Raw genomic sequence first — 23551 nt, 5'->3', positions numbered from 1 at the left:
AAAAAACAAAAAAAACGATGTGTGTCTCCTCCCCTCAATCAGCCTCAATTAGAGGTTAATAGTGTTGCGTGGGTATGGAGTCCAGAGGGAAGAGAGGAGGAAAGGAAAGTAAAAGAGGAGAATAAAGTGAGAGAGAGGAAGTAATTAAATAAAGAAAGGAAAGAAGGGCATCCTGATGAGAAAAAAACATATATAAAAGGCACACATCGAGGGAGAATGGATTCCTATACATCCAGTCCAATTTGCAGGCTATAATAAAGTCTGCACGTTTGACTAGTTTTTATAGTGTATTGTCCCTTAGTGATGCAAAACCTGCCTATATTACCATTATAGTCAATTAGTCTGTGTGTGTGAGAGCTGGGAGAAGCCTGGGGTTGGGCTCAGATTCTGGGTAACACATTGTTTATATCTGCCTGTCAGACGATGGTCTAGTTTATCATTTAGGGATTTTTAAATTGTATTCTTTGGACACATTAATGACTCAGACCCGCAGATGCTTGATTATACAGTGTGAAATAATTTGGCAGCAATTGACTTCCACTGGGCAAATGTGGGTTCCGCCTTTGATTTTTGGATCAGATACAAGTCCTCATTCACAGCGGCTATAAAACACGTCTGATTGCTTTAAAAGTCAAAAAAAAAAAGCAGCTGTTCTCTACCTGCACATCACCAAATGGGAGGCAGATAATGTTAGCAAATAGCTGGTGAACGTAGTAGAGCATTTAGCAGCTGAAGAGCAGGACATTTCCCACAGGAGTCGGTGGAGACCAAAAGACACAGTGAATATGGGGTTCTGTATCCTCTGAATGTGCAAATAATTCAACAGGAGTGGTGAAAAATAGTCTTCATAACTTGTCGTTGTTGGTCATAAATGCTAATAGAAACAAATACAATAATGATACATACATCTAATTCAAATGGTGTCAACCAATAGGCTTATCTTTGTTTCTAAGAATATAATCACATTTAATGGTGTTGCAGTAGAATCGCTGTAATCTAAAAATGTGTCTGAAAGCTATGTTTCAGCCAGTACAATAAGTTTGATCTATTTACAGTCCAGCTCAGAATGTTACCACAGAGCTTGTGCGATTTACATGATTCACTTAAGAGACAATCATGTATTCAATTTCAGCTTGCTTTACTGACACTTCCTGCAAGCCTCAGTCTGAATCATCACTTCATTTGAATTGACTCTCTCTCAGCTGCCTTGATACCTTATCCAAGATGTCCTCGTTTTCCAAAAGCACCCTGCGTGTTGCAGAAGAATGAAAGGTGTGAATTCCAGTCGTTAATGTGTGTGATTTCCAATCTATTTGCAGCCTGTTCAGTCGTGTTGTGTGCCCCCAGCGTAGATCAAAGACAGTCAATTGCAGACAGTCAGTGGTTTACTGTGAGCTCGGTGTCTGGCAGATAACACGACGCCTCAATAATCGTCCCAAATCATGTTCGGCTTCTATCCACAGCAGTCTCACAAATCTATCCTGTCCTCCACCCACACTCTCTCCTCTGCCCGTGCGCACTCACACGCCCAGCAATCAAGGATGAATCACGTAAGTATGTAATTCAAACATCTTGGTTTGATTGCAGTTCTTTCACTTTCAACCGTCAGTGACTTCCCCTTTCAATCTCTGTCTCGCTGTCACACTCTCTCCCCTTTGAAACCATCCACTTGGGAAATCAGAGATGTTACGAACAAATGCATCCTTTGCCTCACACCTGGTTGAAAACATAAGGTTTTAGAGGGCACATTGACCGAAAGGACAAAGGTTCATTTTGGTCTTTTGACAAGTAACTTTTGGGAAGTTTGTCATTTAAACTGCCTGAATGTTTCAGCTTCCAGATGTGATCATATGCTGGTGTACACTACAAACACACCTCTCCCTTATTTTCGGTTGTCGGATTGATTCCAACTACATCAGTTGTCAGGAATGTGAAGAATTAATTTGGTTGCACACTTTTTTTTTTACACATCATTGTTCATATTTCAGTTTGTATTAAGTCATTCCTAATTCAAAGTGAAGTAATGATGTGTTCAAGTCAAAGTCAAGTTTTACGTCTTTTTGTCAAGTCTAAAGTCATCAAAGTTTGCAACCTCCTCTTCTTGTTGTTTCTATTTCAGTGTTTTATATTCAGCTCAGACCTTTTGGCTTGATATTAAGTGTGGGTTATCTGTGCAATGTCTGAGCTTTAAAAAAAAAAAAAAAAAAGCCACAAATGATAGCTTCCTCAGTCGCTCAATGAGTGTTCGTGCGTGCGAGAGAGTGGGCAAAACTAGCGGTTTGTCACGGGATCAATATAATTCAAGAAATAATTGCAGGACAGATGGCTCTATTAAACTGCTGCTGCAGCATGCTGATGGTAAACTTCCAAACACACATTGTGAAAAGTTATCGGTTTCTGTCAATAACGAGGCGCCGTAAACTTTCAGCTTCCCTGCCGTGTTGCTGCTGTTGAGCCTGGTACTGGTTTGTAGCTCCTTGAACAAAATGTTATTAAGCAACTGTTTTGTAGCAGCCATGGCGAACTGAATGGCTGCCAAGTACAAAGTTATGGGATTTCAACAGTATGTTCACAGCTGAGCATCTGATGGACTGAAGTGAGGATAAAAAACACATTTCGTTCTGTGGAAATGAGCAAGGGCGATGTTTCACAAGACATTTAATGATCAAAAAAGATGTGTTCTACTTCGCTGAAAGTCACCACAACAAAGAGATTGTTCATTTTATCAAAACAGTTTGTTTGCATTACAGTGGGATCTCTTTGGCCTTATGGGAACTTAACAATAGGTACCTCAACTTGTACCCATTGTCACAGATTCTGCTTTTGTTCCCACTGTTCACTGTATAACTTGAACTTGTCATGATTTCAATTACGTGTATTCTAATCTCTATAAACCTATTCTGCATTCACATGTAGGGTCTGTCGGCAAAGGGTCTTTAGTTAGTTAGTATTAGCTTTAGTTGAATGCAGGTCAACGGTCCGCATGGAAAGCTAAAGAGGTGGAACGCATTTGCCAAAATGCAATCTCAGAACCAACTGGCTATTGTCTGCCAGTGATATAAATATTTATTTATCACATCTCAAGTTGCTAAACGGACTGTAAACAATGAGCAGCGCACGAAAAAGGAAGTCTGGGCCTGGATATCCATTGGCTACACCCAGCACCCCAGAAATATAGCCCCTTGCCCCCCAGAGGCTTATCCGTACAAAGTGGAAAACAAATCAGGAACTAGAACCAAGAAATCACGAGGTCAGGCTATGAGACCCAGTTCAGTTCTCCCACCTCTTTTCCAAAGAAAGTAGCTAGTCAAACTAGAAAGGTTGCTAAATCTAGCAAGAAAGTCGCAGAGTCAGCAACACTGAATGCCTTCCTTTTAAAGCCACCACCACAAAATGATCATAGCGTAAACAAAGAATAAGGCTTTTGGTAGTTTGGTTTAGCTATAGCAGCTTTTGGAAGTAGGCCATCCAATTAATTCATCAGGCCAAAGGAAATGATTGGAAATGCTTAGCACAGTCCTGCAACACTTCTTTCTATTTTTTAAGATCAGCACCTCAAGTCTAAGACCACTCTTCTCCTACTGAAAAAAAAAGTGGATTCCTTAAATCAAGGTAAGGGGGAAGCAGTTGGCCCATGAGGTGCTCAGGTATCAGGGAGATTTTGAGTCTTTGTATCCATCTGGTGATGAAGACATAGTTGAAGTGCAAAGGAAAGCTCTCCATTTAGCAACCAGCAGCAGCTAAACCTCAAAGACCTCCTGAATTGCTAAGCTTCTCTACCACTGAATGTAGCTGGCTGAGGTGGTTCAGAGACCGTGCGAGGTCGCTTTCTGGCCACAAACCGACTTGGGAGGAGAAGCCAAGACGGACCCCTGACTCATTGGAAGGGTTGTGTCTCCCAATTTGTCTGGTGTCTACCATCAACATGTACATTTTTTAAAAAAGTCTTAATTTAAAGGGGGGACATATCATGAGAAACTCCATTGTTCAGGCTTGCACACATACATTAGGGTATCTGAAGTGCCTACCAACCCACCAACTGTGAAATAAGACAACCCAGTCGGTTCTTTGTGAGCTGGCTAAATCAGAAAACATGTGAATCAACGATCCATTCAGCTTCCTATGTCACATGCATTAGAATACACCATCCCCCATCTGAGTATCTCCACATATGGCTTGATAACTACCTTTGCAAAGTTGCACCATATTTTTCCACAAACCAATGAGAGCACAGTGGGCTTTTTCGGGATTAGGGTTTAAAGAGACAGGCGTTTTAATGGAGTGTTTTAGACAGAGGGTTTTTTGAACATTAAAGCTTGCAAACATGTTCTTGTAGAAACCCAAAGTACAAGTACAAACCTGAAAAAGAGCATGACATGTCCCTTTTAAGTAGGTAGTGGTACCAATAGGATTTCTTTCCACCCAGCAGCATTTTTATACCATTTCTCCCATATTACCAGCATGACAAACCCAAAGTTGTTTGAAGCCTTATTGACATAAATGATAGGTTTACTTTTATTTTGGAAAAATAGAGAATACACTTTTAGCTGCTACAGATTGACAGACCACTTTTCCCTAGAAACCAGCTGGGCTGATGTCGGATACTATAACTGGGTGGTTAATGGTTGTCACATTATTGTTTAGCGAGACACATGGAGCTGAAGGGATGAAAAAAAATAGATTCAGTGTTTTTTCCACATGTGATTCTTGCACTTCTTTTAAATATGTGAGTTACAGGTGTATATGATAACTAAATATGAATTGATAAAGTGAATACTTCCAATGCTTCCTACAATACTTTTACAAGTGTCTCCAACAAGTTATCATTTTTTTTTTTTACTTAAGCTTGCCAAATAATTCATGATTTTTTTATGAAATGTTTGTTTTGTAGTTTTTTCAGGAAAACTTATCCCCTCAGTCGAGCTTGTAACTGCAGAATCCTGGTGCTGTGGAAGAAAGCTTTTCTTTGAATTCTTGAAAGAACCCCAGACTAAAACAACTTTTACATCCGCAGAACTTGTAAAGAAGATGTATTAGAAGCCAGTGTTGCTTAGGAACAGCATTGATGCTCAGCAAAACTATCCTGGGTAAATGAGATTTCAAAAGCATCTCTTTAAAGTTACTGCATAGAGCTTTAGCTGGTTATATTATAGTCTCATTGTAATACTGATGGCTCTATGTGACCTACGTAAGCAAACAAGACCATCAGTGATAGGCTAATTCTATATAGTTATTCTTAAAGCCTGTCATCGGGTCAGATTCCCCGCAAATGAAACAATTAACGGCATGCAGACAGGAAGAGCCTATGTTTACATTTTCACAGGCACGGTTTGGCAGTGACTAGTATGTTAGCCAGTAGAACGGAAGCAGGAAGAGATTTAATTTTTTATGGCTACTGGGGTCAGGATCAGCAAAGACAATAAGCATTAACCAAAGAACAAAAAACTCTAAAATGGCACAGTGACAACTAGAGTCAACCCTGGTTGATCATTCAACTGATTTTCAAGAGAATTGCAGGATTTGAAAGAATTCAAAAAAGATGTTCTGACTGCCCCTCTTCCTCCAGGACTGGTATGTAATACATCTATTATATTTAGGAATTACACGAGACAACAAAGCTAAAACAAAGCTAGCTAAACGCAACATCACAAAGCATTCAGTGATTACGAGCGTGATGACCAACATGCACCAGGCAATTGACAGTAGTTTGTATAAAGTTATGGGGCAGGACCAGGGGTGCCCAACCTTCAACACCCAAAGAAATAGCCCCCCACCAGATTTACCATCCCTCTTGCTCCCACTGCCTTTCTCTTTAGACATCCATGGCCTTATTACCTGCTGGAATAGTGGTCTGTGGTGCGTAGGGCTGTACCAAGTACCATACCATAGTTTGAAGTTGTATTCATAACACTGCCATTTAAATTGTATTACTGATAGCTAGGCTAAGTGTCCATATAGCATTTCTTCTGATCGTCATCTTTTTCTAGAGACTTGTGCAGACGCTGAAATTTTTAGGAAAGGTGCTGCACTCCCCATGGCCCTGTCTGAACTATTCTGCCAGAAAAAAAAGCGATTGACACTCAATCTTATAGAAACAGTGTGCAATAGTGACCTTCTACCTTCTCTTCCACCCTCCCTCCCATTCGAAAATCTTATTAGAAGCTTTAAATGTAAAAAATGACATTTGGTACAGCCCCAGTGGCTCGGTCCGATCCAATTTGTAATGTGTGGCGGGTGATTATTGCACTGATCTTGTCGCATGCATGTGTGTTGTGGGCACAACAGGTGAGAGGAAAACAGACAGTATGTGCCGAGTTTAATGCAATAGCCACACAAATAGCCTGCTAATGTTGTATATTTGTTATTTAGGTTAATTATTTATTTATTAGCCGTTTCCTCGCAGTGGCAAATGCAACCACTGGAGTAAGTAAACCTTTTTCGCTCCAAAACAATTGCATTCGTGTTAGATGTTACTGACACGAGGCAGTGGTGCTCATGGGAAACACTACTGCTTTTGTCCACAGGTGCCTCTAAAATAAACACTAAATCAGTGATCAAAACTGTTGTTTGTCAGAACAAATGGGGACATGTTTGGATGAACCCATATAAATGCCTTCAGCTTTAAACCCTGGTGGAGGTCACATGGTACATACAATATACTGTATATGCTCTTTGTAGATCAGCATAGTGATCAGGATGTGCTAGAAACCAAATCAATCTAACTGATGAACTTCATGACGCTTCACTCCTCAGCTCTTGTTCTTACCCCAATGTGTAGGTTCCAGACTTTTACCATAACTTGTTTGTAGCAGATCACTTTCTGTTTGAGACCCATAGATTAGAACAAAGTCTTAGACTGAAGACAAGTCAGTAGATATCTAGTTAAAAACATCCTTAGGGCCGTGACGACAACTAATGCAAGAGTGAATGTGACAGGCGTATAATTATAAACAAATACATCCACATATTTATAAGCTATCCAATTTGCAATTTATAGACACATACAGCCACTATGGATTATAAATCATGCGCCAGCACACAAACACGCATTATTGATCATGAGGGAGCAGTTGCAATTTCTTTAAATTGGGCTCAAGAAGTGACTCGATCCAGTTTAAATTCAATGTGCGTATGAATCTCTTATTATCTATGCTGGTGGTTACATTCCTTATTACATACAGTAAGTTTTAGTTTTATACATCATTATCGACCAATCGTTTCTCTACATGTATGATGGAACCCCCATGCTATTACTTGGAATTGATTCAATAAAACAACACGTGAAAGTTCAGTGATGTGATAGAGACAGTTTTCAGAAAAATACGCAATCTGTTGTGTAAAAATGCAACGGCACACAGCATGCTGTGCTATGAGGGATTTTGTACAACACTGTACATAATGTCAGGTTAGTAACCTGATCAAAATCAATTCCGTGACTTTGCTCAGTTGAGCAGATGTGTCATCTCTGGGCCAGTGCGCTGCCAGAGCAGATAACCAACTGTGTTGATGTCTGAGGCTACATCCACACGACTCCGATCTCCGTCCACACGGTGTTTCAGCATTGTTTTCTAAATGATCTCCGTCCAGACTAAAATGCCTGAAAACGAATATCACGTGACTTTTCATGTACACTGGGCATGCCGGTGTATGTCGGTGTAAACAGGAAGTAGATTGGTTGCTTAGTTTAAAAAATACAACAGAGTAATAAAGTAGTCTTTAAGAACGAAAGGTCGTGCTTGATAGTTAAGATCTTCTCTAAAATCTTCCTCTATAAACTCAAACAGATACATTTCGTGGAAAGTTTTAGCAGGTTTTTTTTTCAGACTTAGTTATACAACACTGCGGATCTTGGATCTTTCTCTCACAGACATCAAAATTACTTTAAAATGAACACTTACAAATCAAAGTATATTAGATTATGGGTCAATAAATGTGGTCAACACACGTCTCTCACTCGTTTCCTCTCGGTTTCGTTGTTGTCTGTTCTGACTCGTAGCTCTGCTGGTGTCTGAAGTCTCTGTCCTAGTGGAGAGCAATTACTGCTTTTGTTCCTTTACATTTTATCTGCGGACTTCACAATAGTTGTGCAGAACAAAATAAGCATTTATAAGAAAAGGAAAGTCCTCCACTTTGTGTCCATCACCCTCCCTAAAGCCGCTAACCGTGACTTCAAACGGCCGCTCTGTAGGGCTGATAACGCCGCTGGACATGCCACTCACTAATCGCTCCAATAACAGCTGCTTCCTCCGCAAAAATGCAGACTTTAACTGGACAACAGCTGCTAGTAAAGACAATAAGGTCAGCAACGCCTGTAATCAGTTGTCCATGTTAAATTAACCTGCTGGTCGATAGGCAATCACTGTTGTTGTTTGTGATCTTCCGGGAAAGGGTCACGTGATAGAGGTGTTGACAGGGACAGTCAGGGAAGGACACGTCGTGACTGCTAAGATGCAATCAAGTAGCGAACGCAGGTGTGGGCGTCATCGTTTCAAATCGTTTGACCGTCCAAACGAAGACGCAACCCTGGAGTTTTCAAACGTATCCGTCCTCGGAAGCATTTTCAAACTCCTCCATTTTCGGTGCTCGAAAACGCCAGTGTAGTGTGGACGCTCAGCGTAAACGTAGCAAAACATACGTTTTTTTAAATGGAAACGGAGTAGTGTGGACATGGCCTCAGTGCTGCTGATGTTGCTGTAGTTCCCCTAAACACTTTGCCAGTTCTCTCACAGCCAAGATCAACCCCCCCCCCCCCAAAAAAAATGCTCTGTCACACTAATGATTTCTTACCAAAATAGTTCATCACAAGAATAAAATAAACATGTAGCAGGACTTCTGTTTTTGCCATGTATTTTCACTGAGCTGTGGTAAGACAAATAGGCAAGAAGCTTACAATCCAGCCATCAGCTGTCAGATTAGTGCTGATCAAAAGGCAGCCAATTAACTAGTCATTTTAAGGTGGCAACCAAAATACCTGGAGCTGTTTAGATTAGTGGTACTGAGAGGCAAAGAAATGCAAAGTGACTGGCATGTCCAGACACACTTTGTCAAAATGGTTTACCCTCAAGTAGAAGTTATGTGGACGTTGGACTACGAATACGGTAGTCATGCGGGATCCTTCCCCGACAAGAAAAACAACTTTTATGGATGCAAGAGAGTATTTTGTCATACACAAACACATCCAGAAGCAGGATAGAGATGGAAGTGCAATTGTGTAACAAATACAGATAATGGGAGAGAAGAACAGACAGGAGGAAAAAAAAGATGGAGGCAGACAAATGTAAAAATACACACACGTGCACCAATCGCACAAATGAAAATCCATGTTAAATAAAACAGTAATTAATCCCGGTTTGAGATTAACAATCCAACTATTTGGACTTGTTTTATGTAAACAAAGTCTAAACATACCTGGTGTTGAGCTATGTCACATGATTGGATAGAGTCAAACAACACCAAAATCTACAAAGTCACAAATATATTTTGACATTAGCTACTGTTGGGAACGTAAAGGAGCGTGTTTGGGTTATCAGCATCTAAGAAACTAAATTCTTGACATCAATAGAATTATTAATGTCAGTAACAATTATTAATGATTATTAATAATAACGGGGCACCACCCTGCGAACAGGGACCAATAACCAAACGATAAACTAAGTCTCATAATTAGTGTTCACTCACAATGTCAACAGTCTGAGTACTATTACACATTCAGAGTGAAAGTGAAGGTTTAAGTTCGAGCACAGACCACATATACAGCTATTATCACAATACAATTATTACGTTCTAATACTAATGATCTCGTCAACTAATGTCTAACCTAACAACAACTATACATTCATGAGCACGCTATCTAAAATCAACGGACTATGGACAAGAGGGGGGGAAGTGTGTGTGTGTACATGTAGTGCGTGTGTGAGTGTGTGTGTGTGTATGTGTGCGTAGGGGGAGGAGCGAGGGAACAGCTCAGCGACGTATGACGTAGTTGGGACGTGGTGACGTCTCTCATGCGCGAGACTCAAAATGGCGGATAGCCCACAGGAGACCCGGCGTCTATACGTGCCGGTAGCCGTTTAGCACGTAGCTACATTAGCTCAACGCTATGTGTGTGTGTGTGTGTGTGTGTGTGTGTGTGTGTGTGTGTGTGTGTGTGGATTAGTAAAAGAGAAGGGAAAGGAAAAAAACAAAATGAAATAAAACAAAAGATTAAGATCCTCCACGGCGCGCGGGAGTACGGAAGATTGCTCTCTCAGCCAGGGGAGCAAGAACCGCGACTCTTTGTCTCAGCCGGCGGTTTTGACCTCCTGAACTGATGAGAAGCAACTTCGACCTCACTGCGGCTGTCTCGACACGAATCACGGTAGCATATAATACACGGTAACTTCTACACAACACTAGCAATTTCAGGGATCGCCAGTGTTGGTGATCATAAAGCATATACCACGTTATAAAAATGAACAGTACTTTAAGCACACAAACAAGATAAAATAAACACAAATGAAACTCTCTCTAACTCTGCCCAGAATCTATTTCGCCTTACTGTAGTGGTGATTGAGGGGGGGTTCTTCTGAGGGGTTCTTCTGAGCTTCGGGGGCTCAGGCAACGCGGCTGCGGGCCGCGGGAGGTCTCCTCTCGGTGGGAATTGCCCGAGCAAACGAAGCGCTTGCTTGGTGGAGAGTGGAAGTTCTCTCTCTCTCTCTCTGTCTCTCTCTCTCTGAAGAAGTCTTGCTTCTTCACTTCTGCCGGAACCAAAAGGGGTTCGCTTCGTGGATACCAACAAAGATAAAGTAGACAGTTTGGTGAATTCGGCCAGCAAATATAAACTGTTAAACCTAGGTTTTGGTTAAAAGGGGGAAACAACGTTGGTGTGCTCCCTAGCTCGACGGAGGTCGAAGGGAAAAAGCATTGAGGTGGGGGTTGCTGGTTGTTTTGTAGAAAGGTGGCTGAACCACAGGGGTCCTGGGGTGTCTTGGCTCTCGGCCAATTAGATTGCAGCGCTGCTTTCAGGTAACTTGAGGAACACATAGTTTTTGGGGAGAGGAAACTCACACCCTACTGTGAATTTCTTCAGAGCTGGGGGGTTTGGTGCTCATCAAACTACAATCAGGATGAAACCTTTGCTTGCAAAAGGGAAGGCCTGACTCTCTTTGTTCCACAGCACATGTCGAAGCCATATAGTCAGATTCCAACACTACTCAGGACTGTATTTGACATTTGGGCCTTTTAACTATCCTCCTCAGATCTAAGAATAAAACAAGGCTATTTAAAATCTTGCTTTTATTTCTCTGTCCCTCATGAGCGAAAGGAAGACAGGCATCAGCCTCCGGTATATTTACGGTTGAGTGCTAATGAAGCGCATAATTGCCATGCCCCCACCCCATTGTACGAAAGAGGGAAATTTGACCAACCTTGACTTACTCATCATATTTACAAAACAAGAAGAGAAGATGAATAACCGTTCGTTATAATATATGCGCACACCTGTGACTGAGCAATCATTAGATGTATAAGTGAGTAAACACAGATGTAAAATCTCCATGTGAATTAGCAGTACTTTCTTTTAGTATGCCTTTACCTGTATGTGTACTTCTAAAGGGGCTTTCACACCTGTAGTTTGGTTCATTTGGTCCAGTCCAATAGGGGGAAATTCAACATTAAGAGATTAACTCCTGTAACCTTAAAATACCAAGTTAACAAAATATAGTAAGCCTAAAAGGTGGGAATGTAAGTAGATAGAGAATGACTCAATTTAAATGCAGTTTCGCACGGCTGTTTCACGGTTTTTACCTCCATTAAACCACCTGAACACGCCAGGCTGCTACAGCACAAACATACAGACCTTTACACACACTGTCCGTTCAGTTATAACTCGATATACCAGGGCGCATTATTGCCTCTTTTCCAACTATGACACCAGTTCTGTGTGGCTGAGAGTGTATCTATTAATCACCACACGCTGATCAATGTTCACCTTCACCAAGCTTTTGCATGATGCACACGTGAACCCAAACAGAACGTGTGCATGGAGACGCTCTCCACCTCGCCCTCCACCTCGCGCTTCATGTTTATTATTCAAATTCCAACTGAGGAGGCAAAATATTCAACTGAGGGTGCAATACGTGCTTTTTCACCCATGTAGAACCGGACTAGACATAAACATGGTAGTATTATCATCATGAGAGCGTTAGCATGCCAACGTTAGCATGCCATAGTGCAGCGTCACAGAACAGCCAGAATATATCTTCAGAGTATATCAAGTCTTGTCAGATCATAAACAAGTTATCATTCGCAACAGCTACAACAAATGACGGATCAATTTGAACCGACACGAATCGATGGCTGTGTGTGGAGTCACTTAGGAACCCACAGAGATTTATCACCCATATTCAGGACTTGACTTAAAACTTATAAAAGCAATGCTTTAGTCCAATTGTTTGGAATGCATCCATTCAGGATGGAAATAAAATTATTTTTGGTTTGTTTTTGCAGAGGAGGCTACACTGCATTAATCATTACAGCCTGCTGACCCAGTTTGTGTGTTCATTTCTACGAGGTTACCGACTATACAAACAATGGGTTGTGTAAAAGTATTTGGCAAAGACTAATATTTTGTAATTTTTCTATGATATCTAACTATGATAAAACTTGTACTATTATTACACAATGTTTCTGTCTTCAGCACTTTATTTATACTTATTGACTTCTTAAAATAAAAAATAAATGGGTAATAGCTACTCAACAGTAAATTTGTAATATTCCTGCACTATAATTTGTGTTTTGGTTTAACCCCCCCGAAGCTTATTTTCTATTTTGCCAACACAGTAAAAGGCTACTTTTTCACTCTTTTGACAGAAGGCAGTACATTATTGTTTGTGTATTCCAAAGTCCAATGAATGACACCACATGGTACCATTCGCTCTTTAATAACACGTGGTACTCAGCATTTTAGTCTGCTAACCCATCCTGAGTAATTGAATCAGTGCATTTGATATTTACTGTAGTCAACAACCCTCCTATAATATTTTATTGAATGTGCTTCACATAGGAGGTCTTCAGAAAGCTCTGACAACAAAACACAATCCCAAACTGTCCTAAATCCCATCATCCCCACTGGCTCACGTCCATTTCATGAAATGCAGGTCCTGGACTTTAAAAGCACTTCATATAAGCCTCCAGGTGGAAAATATAGATACAAGTCTGTATCAAAATCCTCGTAAGGGTCCATAAGTCGTTAACCAACACCAGCCCTCACAGTAATCAGAGGGGCGCTGCTTTTTTGCCCCATAGTCTAAAAAAAACCCCACATTTAACACCTACAGCATACAGTGGGAAAAAAACAGACATTAGAGAAAAGTGCTGGGAGACATGATTTAAATTTGAGAGAATTCTGTTACCCAGTGGTAACCTCACAGTTGTCACATTTCGTATGCTCTCAGATGTGTAAAACTGCAGATGGCACACACAAAACACGCAGACTGATGCTTTAATGCCAAAGCCATTAACAGTTTTCGTGACTGCCGACATCATTATTATTTCACATTTAATGAAACCCGTAGAGGAAAACAAGCATGGCAACTCACTACGGAAACAGACCCACACATGCATGCATGTACTGTATGTATACACACACACACACACACACACACACACTTCATGCTACGCTACACAATGTTCCAGTGACAGAAAGGGACATTTGAGAAGCTACCGGAAGCCATGTTGTCATCACTGATAAATCACTTGAAGCAAAGCCTGTGTTTACTCGGTGTGTGTGTGTGTGTGTGTGTGTGTGTGTGTGTGTGTGTGTGTGATTTGCTGTTGGGTTGACACATCAGGATATACACAGAACATAAAGTAACATAATAGAATTGTATTCAAGGGCAAAGTGCGGCCAACTGTCAGAAGATTAGAGACCAAACACGCTTACGTAAAAGCAGAGCTTGTTTGGGCCATCATACACACACGCACACACACACACACACACACACTCTGACACAGTCCAAACACACACACACACTCACACATAACAATAATATCAGATGTCACACACTCACACATAACAATAATATCAGATGTCACGATGCTACATGTTGAACTCAGTGTTGTACTTTTTCCTAACTAGGGTTGATCAATAATACACACACACACACACACACACACACACGCACACACACACACACACACACACACACAAAAACCTCCCGTGCTGCATTAGGCTTATATTCCCTCCCGATTCATTTTATTTTTGTCTTGTTCTCCAACTTTTGTTTTCCACATTTCTAATAATAACATATCATTATATTCATGTTCAGTGAGCAGAGATGAAGTGTCTCTAATGGGGCAGTGTTTTGAATCTCTTCCCCCCCCCTCAATTATAATTTCTGCTGCTTGAAAACCACATGCTGTCATTTGGGGAAAAGCTTTTCACGCCTTCCGTTGTCCCTCCCTCTATTCATCCTAAGGTCTTGTATTTGGACCCATATTAGTGATGAAAGGACTGTTATATTAGTTTTTAAAAGTTGATTAGCAATTCCCAGAGGCCCTGCAGTCGCTCATGGCTCTGGCTGGGTATCGCTAATCAATAGAACGCAGTACAAACCCAGTACAAGACGAGCATCAAAACGTCTCCAGTTACATGATACCAACAATTGATCCTTTTTGTGCCCAGATCTGGAATATAGAATGAAATCATTATATTAATAAAATATGGAGCGTCACCTTATCTGCAGCTACATCAGGCTCCAATTTTGGCAGCGTTATTTGGCGGTAACCTCTACATCAAGATGGCGCCGCGGACAGCTGCCTCGACGTGTTGGTGCGCATTGTTTTGTGTCGTTTTCGTCGTTAATTCAGTTTTATGCTGCGATACCCGGAGCTCTTTCACCAGAGATGAGCTCATGAACATCAGGGGTACAACTACAGCGGACTTAGTCCCAACTTTTCTGCTAACTTCTGTGGAATTACTGGACATTCTAGTCAAAGGTGCGCTCGCCTTAGCCCATGCAGTGAGATGCCGTAGGAGAGGGAAACGGGCCGGCGTGCTCGTGCGTCTTCGCACACGTGGATTCCGCACACCACTGCATATTTCTCTCAAACGTCCGCTCACTGTGCAACAAACTGGACGAACTTCAGCTACTGGTGAGGAGAGACAGAGACTTTTCTTCATCCTCCGTTTTGTGCTTCACTGAGACCTGGCTCTGTGGATCGATACCCGACTCTGCGCTCCAGCTGGCTGGCTTCCAGCTGTTCAGAGCGGATCGCGATACGGAGCTCTCCGGCAAATCGAAGGGTGGAGGAATCTGTTTCTACTCCAACAGTGGCTGGTGCAACGATGTGACAGTGATTCTCCATCACTGTTCTCCTGATCTGGAATATTTTATCATTAACTGCAAACCCTTCTACTCCCCCTGTGAGTTTGCTTCATTTATACTGGTCGGTGTTTACATGCCGCCACAGGGCAACGTGCAGGAGGCACAGCGCGCGCTTGCCGACCAGATACTGTGTGTGGAGCGGACCTACCCGGACTCTCTAGTTATTGTCCTTGGTGACTTTAACAAAGGAAACCTCAGCCATGAACTCCCCAAATACAGACAGTTTATTAAATGTCCGACCAGAGAGGAGAACATTCTGGACCACTGTTACACCACAATCAGCAGGGCCTATCACGCCGTCCCTCGTGCTGCACTGGGTCTCTCTGACCACGTCATGGTCCATCTGATTCCTTCATACAGGCAGAAACTCAAACTCTGTAAACCTGTGGTGAGGAAATTCAAGAAGTGGACCAGTGAAGCTATGGAGGATCTTCGGGCGTGCTTCGACTGCACAGACTGGGATGTATTCAGGACTGCTACCAACAGTCTGGATGAGTACACAGAGGCTGTGACTTCATATATCAGCTTCTGTGAGGACAGCTGTGTTCCATCAAGCACCAGGGTGTGTCACAACAACGACAAACCCTGGTTTACAGCGGAACTCAGACAGCTAAGACTGCAAAAGGATCAGGCTTTTAGGAGTGGGGACAAGGACTTGTACAAAGAGTCAAAGTACAGGTTTAGTAAGGCGGTGAGAGATGCTAAACGTCTGTACTCTGAGAAACTGCAACACCAGCTCTCAGCAAATGACTCTGCTTCTGTCTGGAGAGGCCTTAGGCCCTGTCCACACTACTCCGTTTTTACTCCGTATTTGCTACGTTTACACTGAGCGGCCACACTACGCCGGAGTTTTGGAGCACCCTAAACGGAGGAATCTGAAAACTCCGCCGAGGTTGGAGATATTTGAGAACTCCGGGGTTGCGTTTGCGTGTGGACGGTCGGATACGGATGTGCTTAGAAAAAATTACGCCCACACCCGTGTTCACTACTGGATTGGTTCTTGGCAACCATGACGTCTCTGTCCCTGATTCGTCACACTCACTATCACGTGACCCGTACCCGGAAGAAAACAAACTGGGCTACCAGCGATTCATTTCAACATGGATAGCTAATAGCAAGCGTTGCTGCTAGCACAACAGCTACATGATGTTGCTGCTAGCACAACAGTTACATGATGTTGCTGCTAGCACAACAGCTAGCAGCAGCTAGCAGCTGTTGTGCAGTAAAAGTCTGCATTTCTGTGGAGGAAGCAGCTGTTATTGGAGTGATTAGCAGGCAGCGTGACCAGCGGCGTCATCAGCCCTATGGAGCAGCTCGTTGTTTTTAGATTCTAATGAGAAGACATGCTGCACTAACGTTTTACTTCTTCTGTTTGGTAGCATTGAGAGACCTTAGTCTGTAAGTATGTATTTATGAAGCATGAAAAGATGTACGTAGATATATTCTATTCGCTCTGTTAGTATAACATTTGTGTTGTATTAAATGCTAATCGCGGTTAGCATTTCTCCATTGGCGGTAATGTTAACATTAGCTTAGAAGCTAGCTAGCCGGGACATGTTACATGCTGGCTATATCATGGATTGTTGTTTTGTATTCATGTAATGTGTATAGGGACAGTTTGTAAAGCCATATTTCATATTGTGTTTCCACAGTTTTACAAATAAGAAAGATTCACACTGAAGTCTTGAAACTCTTCTATGGATTCCATGGTCTTTATTTCACGGATTTACTGTTAGCAATCTGCTAAGCTTTCCTGCACGAAGCAAGAGCAGAATAGAGTGAGAGACGTGTGTTGACCACATTTATGGACCCATATTCTAGTAAACGTTTACGTGTAAGTGTTTATTTTAAAGTAAATTTGATATGAGAGAGAGAGATAGACCGGCAGCGCTGTAATGCTAATCGCGATTAGCGTTTCTCCATTGGCGGTAATGTTAAAATTAGCTTAGAAGCTAGCTAGGCGGACATGACGTTCAGAGCTACTAGTGAGAACAGACATCTACAACACGGAGGAAACGAGTGAGAGACCACATTGATGGACCCATAATCTAGTAAACGTTTATGTGTAAGTGTTGTTAAAGTAAATTTGGAGAGAGAGAGAGCGAGAGACCCGCAGCGCTGTAACTACATCTGAAAAATAAAACTTCTAAAACTTTCCACGAACTGTGTCTGTTTGAGTTTATAAAGGGAGATTTTAGAGGACGATCTTAAGTATCAAATACAACCTTTCATTATTAAAGACTACTTTATTACTCTGTCGTATTTTTTTTTTTTTAACTAAGCAAGCAATCCACTTCCTGTTTACACCGTCACGCGCATGCCCAGTGTACGTTAATGGTCACGTGCTGTCCGCCTTCGAAGGCTGCCGTGTGGACGCAGATCAACTCGAGAATGATGCTGAAACTCCCGTGTGGACGGAGATCGTTTCTATTTGACAAATCTGCATCCAAGGAGAAAGGGAGTAGTGTGGACAGGGCATTAGACAGATCACCAATTACAAGCCTAAAACCCCCCACTCCATGAACGACCTCCGCCTGGCAGACGAGCTGAACGAGTTCTACTGTCGCTTTGATGGACAATGGGACAGCCCTGACTCCATCCCCCACAGCTCCATCAACCAGCCCCAGACCACCAGGTCCCCCTCCCCCATCCCAGCAGGGTCCCACGCCTCTGTATCACCCATCACAGTGTCCCCCCCACCCCCCTCCCCAGTGACGACTCTCTCTATCCTGGAGAGTGACGTCAACAGGCTCTTTAAAAAACAAAACTCCCGCAAAGCAGCCGGCCCAGACTGTCTCCCCCTCCACCCTGAAACATTGTGTCGATCAGCTGTCTCCGGTGTTTACAGACATCTTCAACACCTCCCTGGAGACATGCCATGTACCAGCCTGCTTCAAGGCCTCCACCATCATCCCCGTCCCCAAAAAAACAAGGATCACAGGACTTAATGACTACAGGCCGTCGCCCTGACCTCTGTGGTCATGAAGTCTTTTGAGCGCCTTGTCCTGTCTCACCATAAAACCCTCACTGACCCACTCCTGGACCCCCTGCAGTTCGCCTACAGAGCCAACAGGTCTGTTGACGACGCAGTTAACTTGGCCCTTCATTTCATCCTCCAGCATCTGGACTCCCCAGGAACCTACGCCAGGATCCTGTTTGTGGACTTCAGCTCTGCCTTTAACACCATCATCCCCTCTTTGCTGCAGGACAAGCTCTCCCAGCTGCACGTGCCCGACTCCACCTGCAAGTGGATCACAGACTTCCTGTCTGACAGGAAGCAGCACGTCAAGCTGGGAAAACACGTCTCAGCCTCCCGGACCATCAGCACCGGTTTCCCCCAAGGCTGCATTCTTTCCCCTCTGCTCTTCTCCCTGTACACCAACAGCTGCACCTCCAGTCACCAGTCCGTCAAGCTCCTGAAGTTCGCGGATGACACCACCCTCATTGGACTCATCTCTGGTGGGGATGAGTCTGCCTACAGGTGGGAGACTGACCATCTGGTGACCTGGTGCGGTCTGAACAACTTGGAGCTCCATGCTCGAAAGACAGTGGAGATGGTCGTGGATTTCCGGAAGATTGCAGCTCCACATGTCCCTATCACCCTGTGTGACTCTCCCGTCAACGCGGTGGAGTCCTTCCGCTTCCTGGGCTCCATCATATCCCAGGACCTCAAGTGGGAGCTGAACATCAGCTCCATCACTAAAAAGGCTCAGCAGAGGATGTACTTCCTGAGGCAGCTGAAGAAACTCAACCTGCCAAAGACAATGATGGTGCATTTCTACACTGCCATCATTGAGTCCATCCTCTGCTCCTCCATCACAGTCTGGTACGCTGCAGCCACTGCCAAGGACAAGGGTAGGCTGCAGCGCATCATTCGCTCTGCCGAGAGGGTGATTGGCTGCAATCTGCCGTCCCTCCAGGACTTGTTCGCTTCAAGGTCCCTGAAGCGAGCAAGGAAGATTGTAGCCGACCCCTCTCACCCTGGACAAAAACTGTTTGTGCCACTTCCATCTGGTAGAAGGCTGAGGTCCATCAGGACCAAGACCTCACGCCACACGAACAGCTTCTTCCCGTCCGCAGTCGGGCTCATTAACAGAGCCCGGGTCCCCCACTGACTCTGTCACCCCAGGACAAATTCCCACCGGTCACTCCCCTGCATCCCTTCTATTACACTCGACACTTTACACTACACTTACATCTCACTTGTTTATAGTCCTGTCGTCTGTTCGTTGTTTATAGTCCTGTTATCTGTTCGTTTGTGCACTTTATTTTAGATTTCACTTTATTTTACATTTCATCTTTATTTCATATTTCATATCTCTTGTAAATTTTAATGTTTCTACTTGCACTGATTGTTGTTGATTGTTAAATGTTTGCACCTCCCGTCACGCCAAATTCCTTGTATGTTCAACATACATGGCAATAAACGGTTCTGATTCTGATTCTGATTCTGATGAGCGATGGAGAAACATATGAATATGATTTATATATTCTCCTGTCCTTTTGACAATTCCCCATTTCTTTCTGCTAGGCTATTTGAGATCATTAAATCAGCACTTTCATTGAAGAAAGATGAATATTGTTGGTCACAATATTTACAAATGCACAGTGACAAATGTGTGTGCCGTTGTGCTGTTAATGAGGTCACTTCCACGGAATCATGTTCGACTCACTCACACAGACACAACACACAGCCGTTTGTCATTGTAATGAACCAGAGAGTCAGACAGTTTATCTCTGTTGCAGTGTAAACATTACTTAACACACACACACACACACACACACACACACACAGAGATATAGCCAATACACGCACAGACTTAGCACACTCCTGGCTGTCTAACTCCATTTATGGATGATGTCATTAGTGCCGGGAAGAGATGGAGGAGCGAGATTGGGATTGAAAACGGGAGGCAGAGCAGAGGAACTGAAGCCCACTGAAGGAATCATACGGCACAATGTGTCACGCTCTGTCCTCGGTGTGCGCGTTGCTCATCGTGATTCCGTGCCAGCACGTCAGCCGTTTCGAGTCATTTATTATGATCGTCTTGAATCTTATTATTCACTCTTTGACGGGAGCAACAGAGAGAAGTCTGTGTGACGTTGTTAAGAGGGTCTTGAGTCTGCGTAGGACGAAGGTTTGAAGGCAGAGATGAAAACTGCGTAATAAAAAGTGATGTGAGATAATTTGACACCGTGTTTCCAGAAAAGAACAAAAGAAAAAAATCTACCTCAATGTTGTCTTATCAAGAGGAGTGAGGAGCATGCAAAAATAAAAGGGATATGTTTACATTCCATTTCTTTATTTCAACAGTTTTCTTGGCGTTTAAACGTCAATACCAGGTGTGGAAATTGATATTTTTCAGAACACAACACGTTTTTCCGGGGACATATTCTGCGTCATGCTAAACTAAGATCTAAAGTCAAAATATGAGGCCACAATAAATCATTGCATATAGTGTTTTTGCAGTGCCGGATTGGTTGAACGGTGTTCTGCGCTGCTCCTTAGGCAGACCAAAGCATGAGTCAGCAAAATGCTAAGCAGTCTGATTGATTTATACGACTGCATCTTTAATATAGTTATTATTCTCTTCTGCTGGACCCGGCTGAACTCTCTTTTCCCTTTTGTTCTGCTGGGGGAGTTTGCAACCTTTTACAGTTTGATTTATGATCAGCTAAATATTCACTATCTATAAAAGAGTAACACAGAAAACACACACACACACTTACATATCACCATGCTAACAGAGGGAGGTATATGGAAACGCATATATACACATTGTACACAAAGGTAAACCCAAACAAACAAACACACAATCAGTCTGCTTGCCCTCTGCCTGCAGGCATAGATTGATGACTGTTTAAATTCTGTGATAGAAGGACACTACAAGTGAACATACACAAATCCAGAGAATCAGGGAGAGAACATGTTTCTTGTTCTCTCCCTGATTCTCTGGATTTGCACTGCAGTCAATGAAAGCATCATACTTCCATTCACGGGAAGGCTCAAACTCTGAGTCGATTTAGTCAATTAGTCGATCTAAAGAATTGATTGGCAACTATCAATGGCCAATAATAGTTTAAATCATTTTCCTCATCCCCCCCACGTGACAGTTAATTAAATATCTTTAGGTTCTGGACAGCTGGTCTGACAAATGACAGACAAAAAAGATAATTGGAAATTGTAATCTGCATTTTTCACTGTTTTCTGGCATTCTGTGGGTCAAACGATGAACTGATTGGAAATATGTCGTCAGAGAATTTGTTCAAATCAAAACTTAAATTAAAATGCCAATTCGGACATAATAATTTGATCAAATTGTAATTACAGAAACAACAACCTGAAAGTGTTATTCATTTTTCAGCAGCACCCATGAAAAAGAAACAGCCTTCTCTCTTTAACACGGACTTTTAAAAAAAATGGATTTCGAAAAGGAAATCCATTTTTACTCAAATCTGTTGGATTTCAAAACTGGAAGAAAAATAAAGGAGCGGTTTAACAGTTAACAGAACAGCGAGAGCCACAACACGCAGCGACCTCATTGTTGGGTAACGCCATCACATACACTAAAAGAAACCAGAGAAAACCTCTAGAAGATTGTAGTATTTGGCTCGTCAAGGTGAAGCCTCTCCAGTTGGTTCTAAACACACCCACGTTATTTAAACTTTAAACTATCATATTGGACAAATACGTCGAAGTTAAACATATAATTCAGGCTGGAAGTAGCAGATTCACCTGCCAAATGCAGGAAGGGCAGCTAGCAAAATAATCGCAGACTGTTTGAATGCATAAATTAACAGCTTTCTAATATCACTGCTTCATACAGAGCATGATAGATCTGACTGTTAATACATTTGTGTGTTCCGTTAATTGAATGTGTTGCTTTGATGTATTCGTTTGGCGTGTATGGCAATAATTCAGCCTTATTCCTTCAGCTGCAAACCCAGCGGTAGAGAACGGACTTGGGAACAAATCCAAAATAAATATTACAACATAATTCAACGCAGTAAGACGGTTTACTCGCATACTTTTGAATCAACCACAGCATACATAGAAGTAACAGGAGCAAAGTAACACATGGCTCACTTAGCTGACACACATAAGTGAGTATATGATATTAATATATGATAAGAGAATATTGTGAAATAGTGATTTTTGCAGCTAAACTTCTTCGGTACGATCCACGTATCGAGATTTCAGTAGGCGCTGCTTTTATACGAGTTGATCTCTTATCTCTAACATAACCTGCTCCGAAGCATGTTGGTCGTTAGTCAGTCAAGGTAACATCAACCACGCTCTTTTCCTCTGAAGACGGGCATTTATTTTGAAAAGTATGTATGTATGTAACATATATATAGTGACACACCGTCCCTGACACGTCTAAGAGTGACGCTAGAGGGGTACCTAGAGCATCATAGTTGACCAGGCTGCGGTATTTAACGCATCGCGACGAAAATGTTTTGAATATTCAAAAGGTTATAGAGGAAGTAAGACTGGCCTTTTTTTTATAATTTTTTTATTTTATTTTCTCCAGAGGAGTAAATGAGGAGGAGAAATAGCAGGGATAAAGAAGAAGAAAGACAGTAATCGAAGACCTGGAGTACGACGAGAAAGACTGTGATTTAAAACCTGAAGATTGAATCTGTCAGTCAACCCTCTCCTGCTTCTACTGCAAAGGTTCACGTTGGGGAGAAGAATGACTGACAGCAATTAGCTAACTCCTCTCACAGCATGGATGCTTTGCATAAGCGCCAGAAGAGGAGGTACAGAGCAGTGGAGGAAATGCTCTTCATCACTCAGCTGTCCTCGGGGTATAGTCCCCTTTGTTGTCACTGGAGCTTTAAATCAGTTAAACACTCATGATCGAGATAAGATGTTACTACTTTGATGTTCAATCTTCTCGTTCTGTGTCAAGGCAAGTTCAGTGTTTTGATATACGTGTGCATAAATGTATGTATGTGTGTTTGTCTGTTTCTGTACTTTTTGCATGTGTTCAGCATGCAGAATGCACTTGTAAATCATCAAGACAGCCCATTGGATCAGTGATGCCACATGATGGCAGTCTTGTAAACTCTTGACTCATAATCCTAATAACAGAAAAAGGAATTGAAGGGAAAATCCACCTGAATATTACCAAGCAAAAAAAAAAAAAAAAAAAAAATATATATATATATATATATATATA

This window comes from Anarrhichthys ocellatus, unplaced genomic scaffold, assembly GCF_004355925.1.
Source record: "Anarrhichthys ocellatus isolate YVR2014 unplaced genomic scaffold, GSC_Weel_1.0 scaffold36, whole genome shotgun sequence".
NCBI classification, from domain to species: Eukaryota; Metazoa; Chordata; class Actinopteri; order Perciformes; family Anarhichadidae; genus Anarrhichthys; species Anarrhichthys ocellatus.
The sequence above is the reverse complement of the archived record's forward strand: the minus strand, read 5'-3'. Positions refer to the sequence as shown.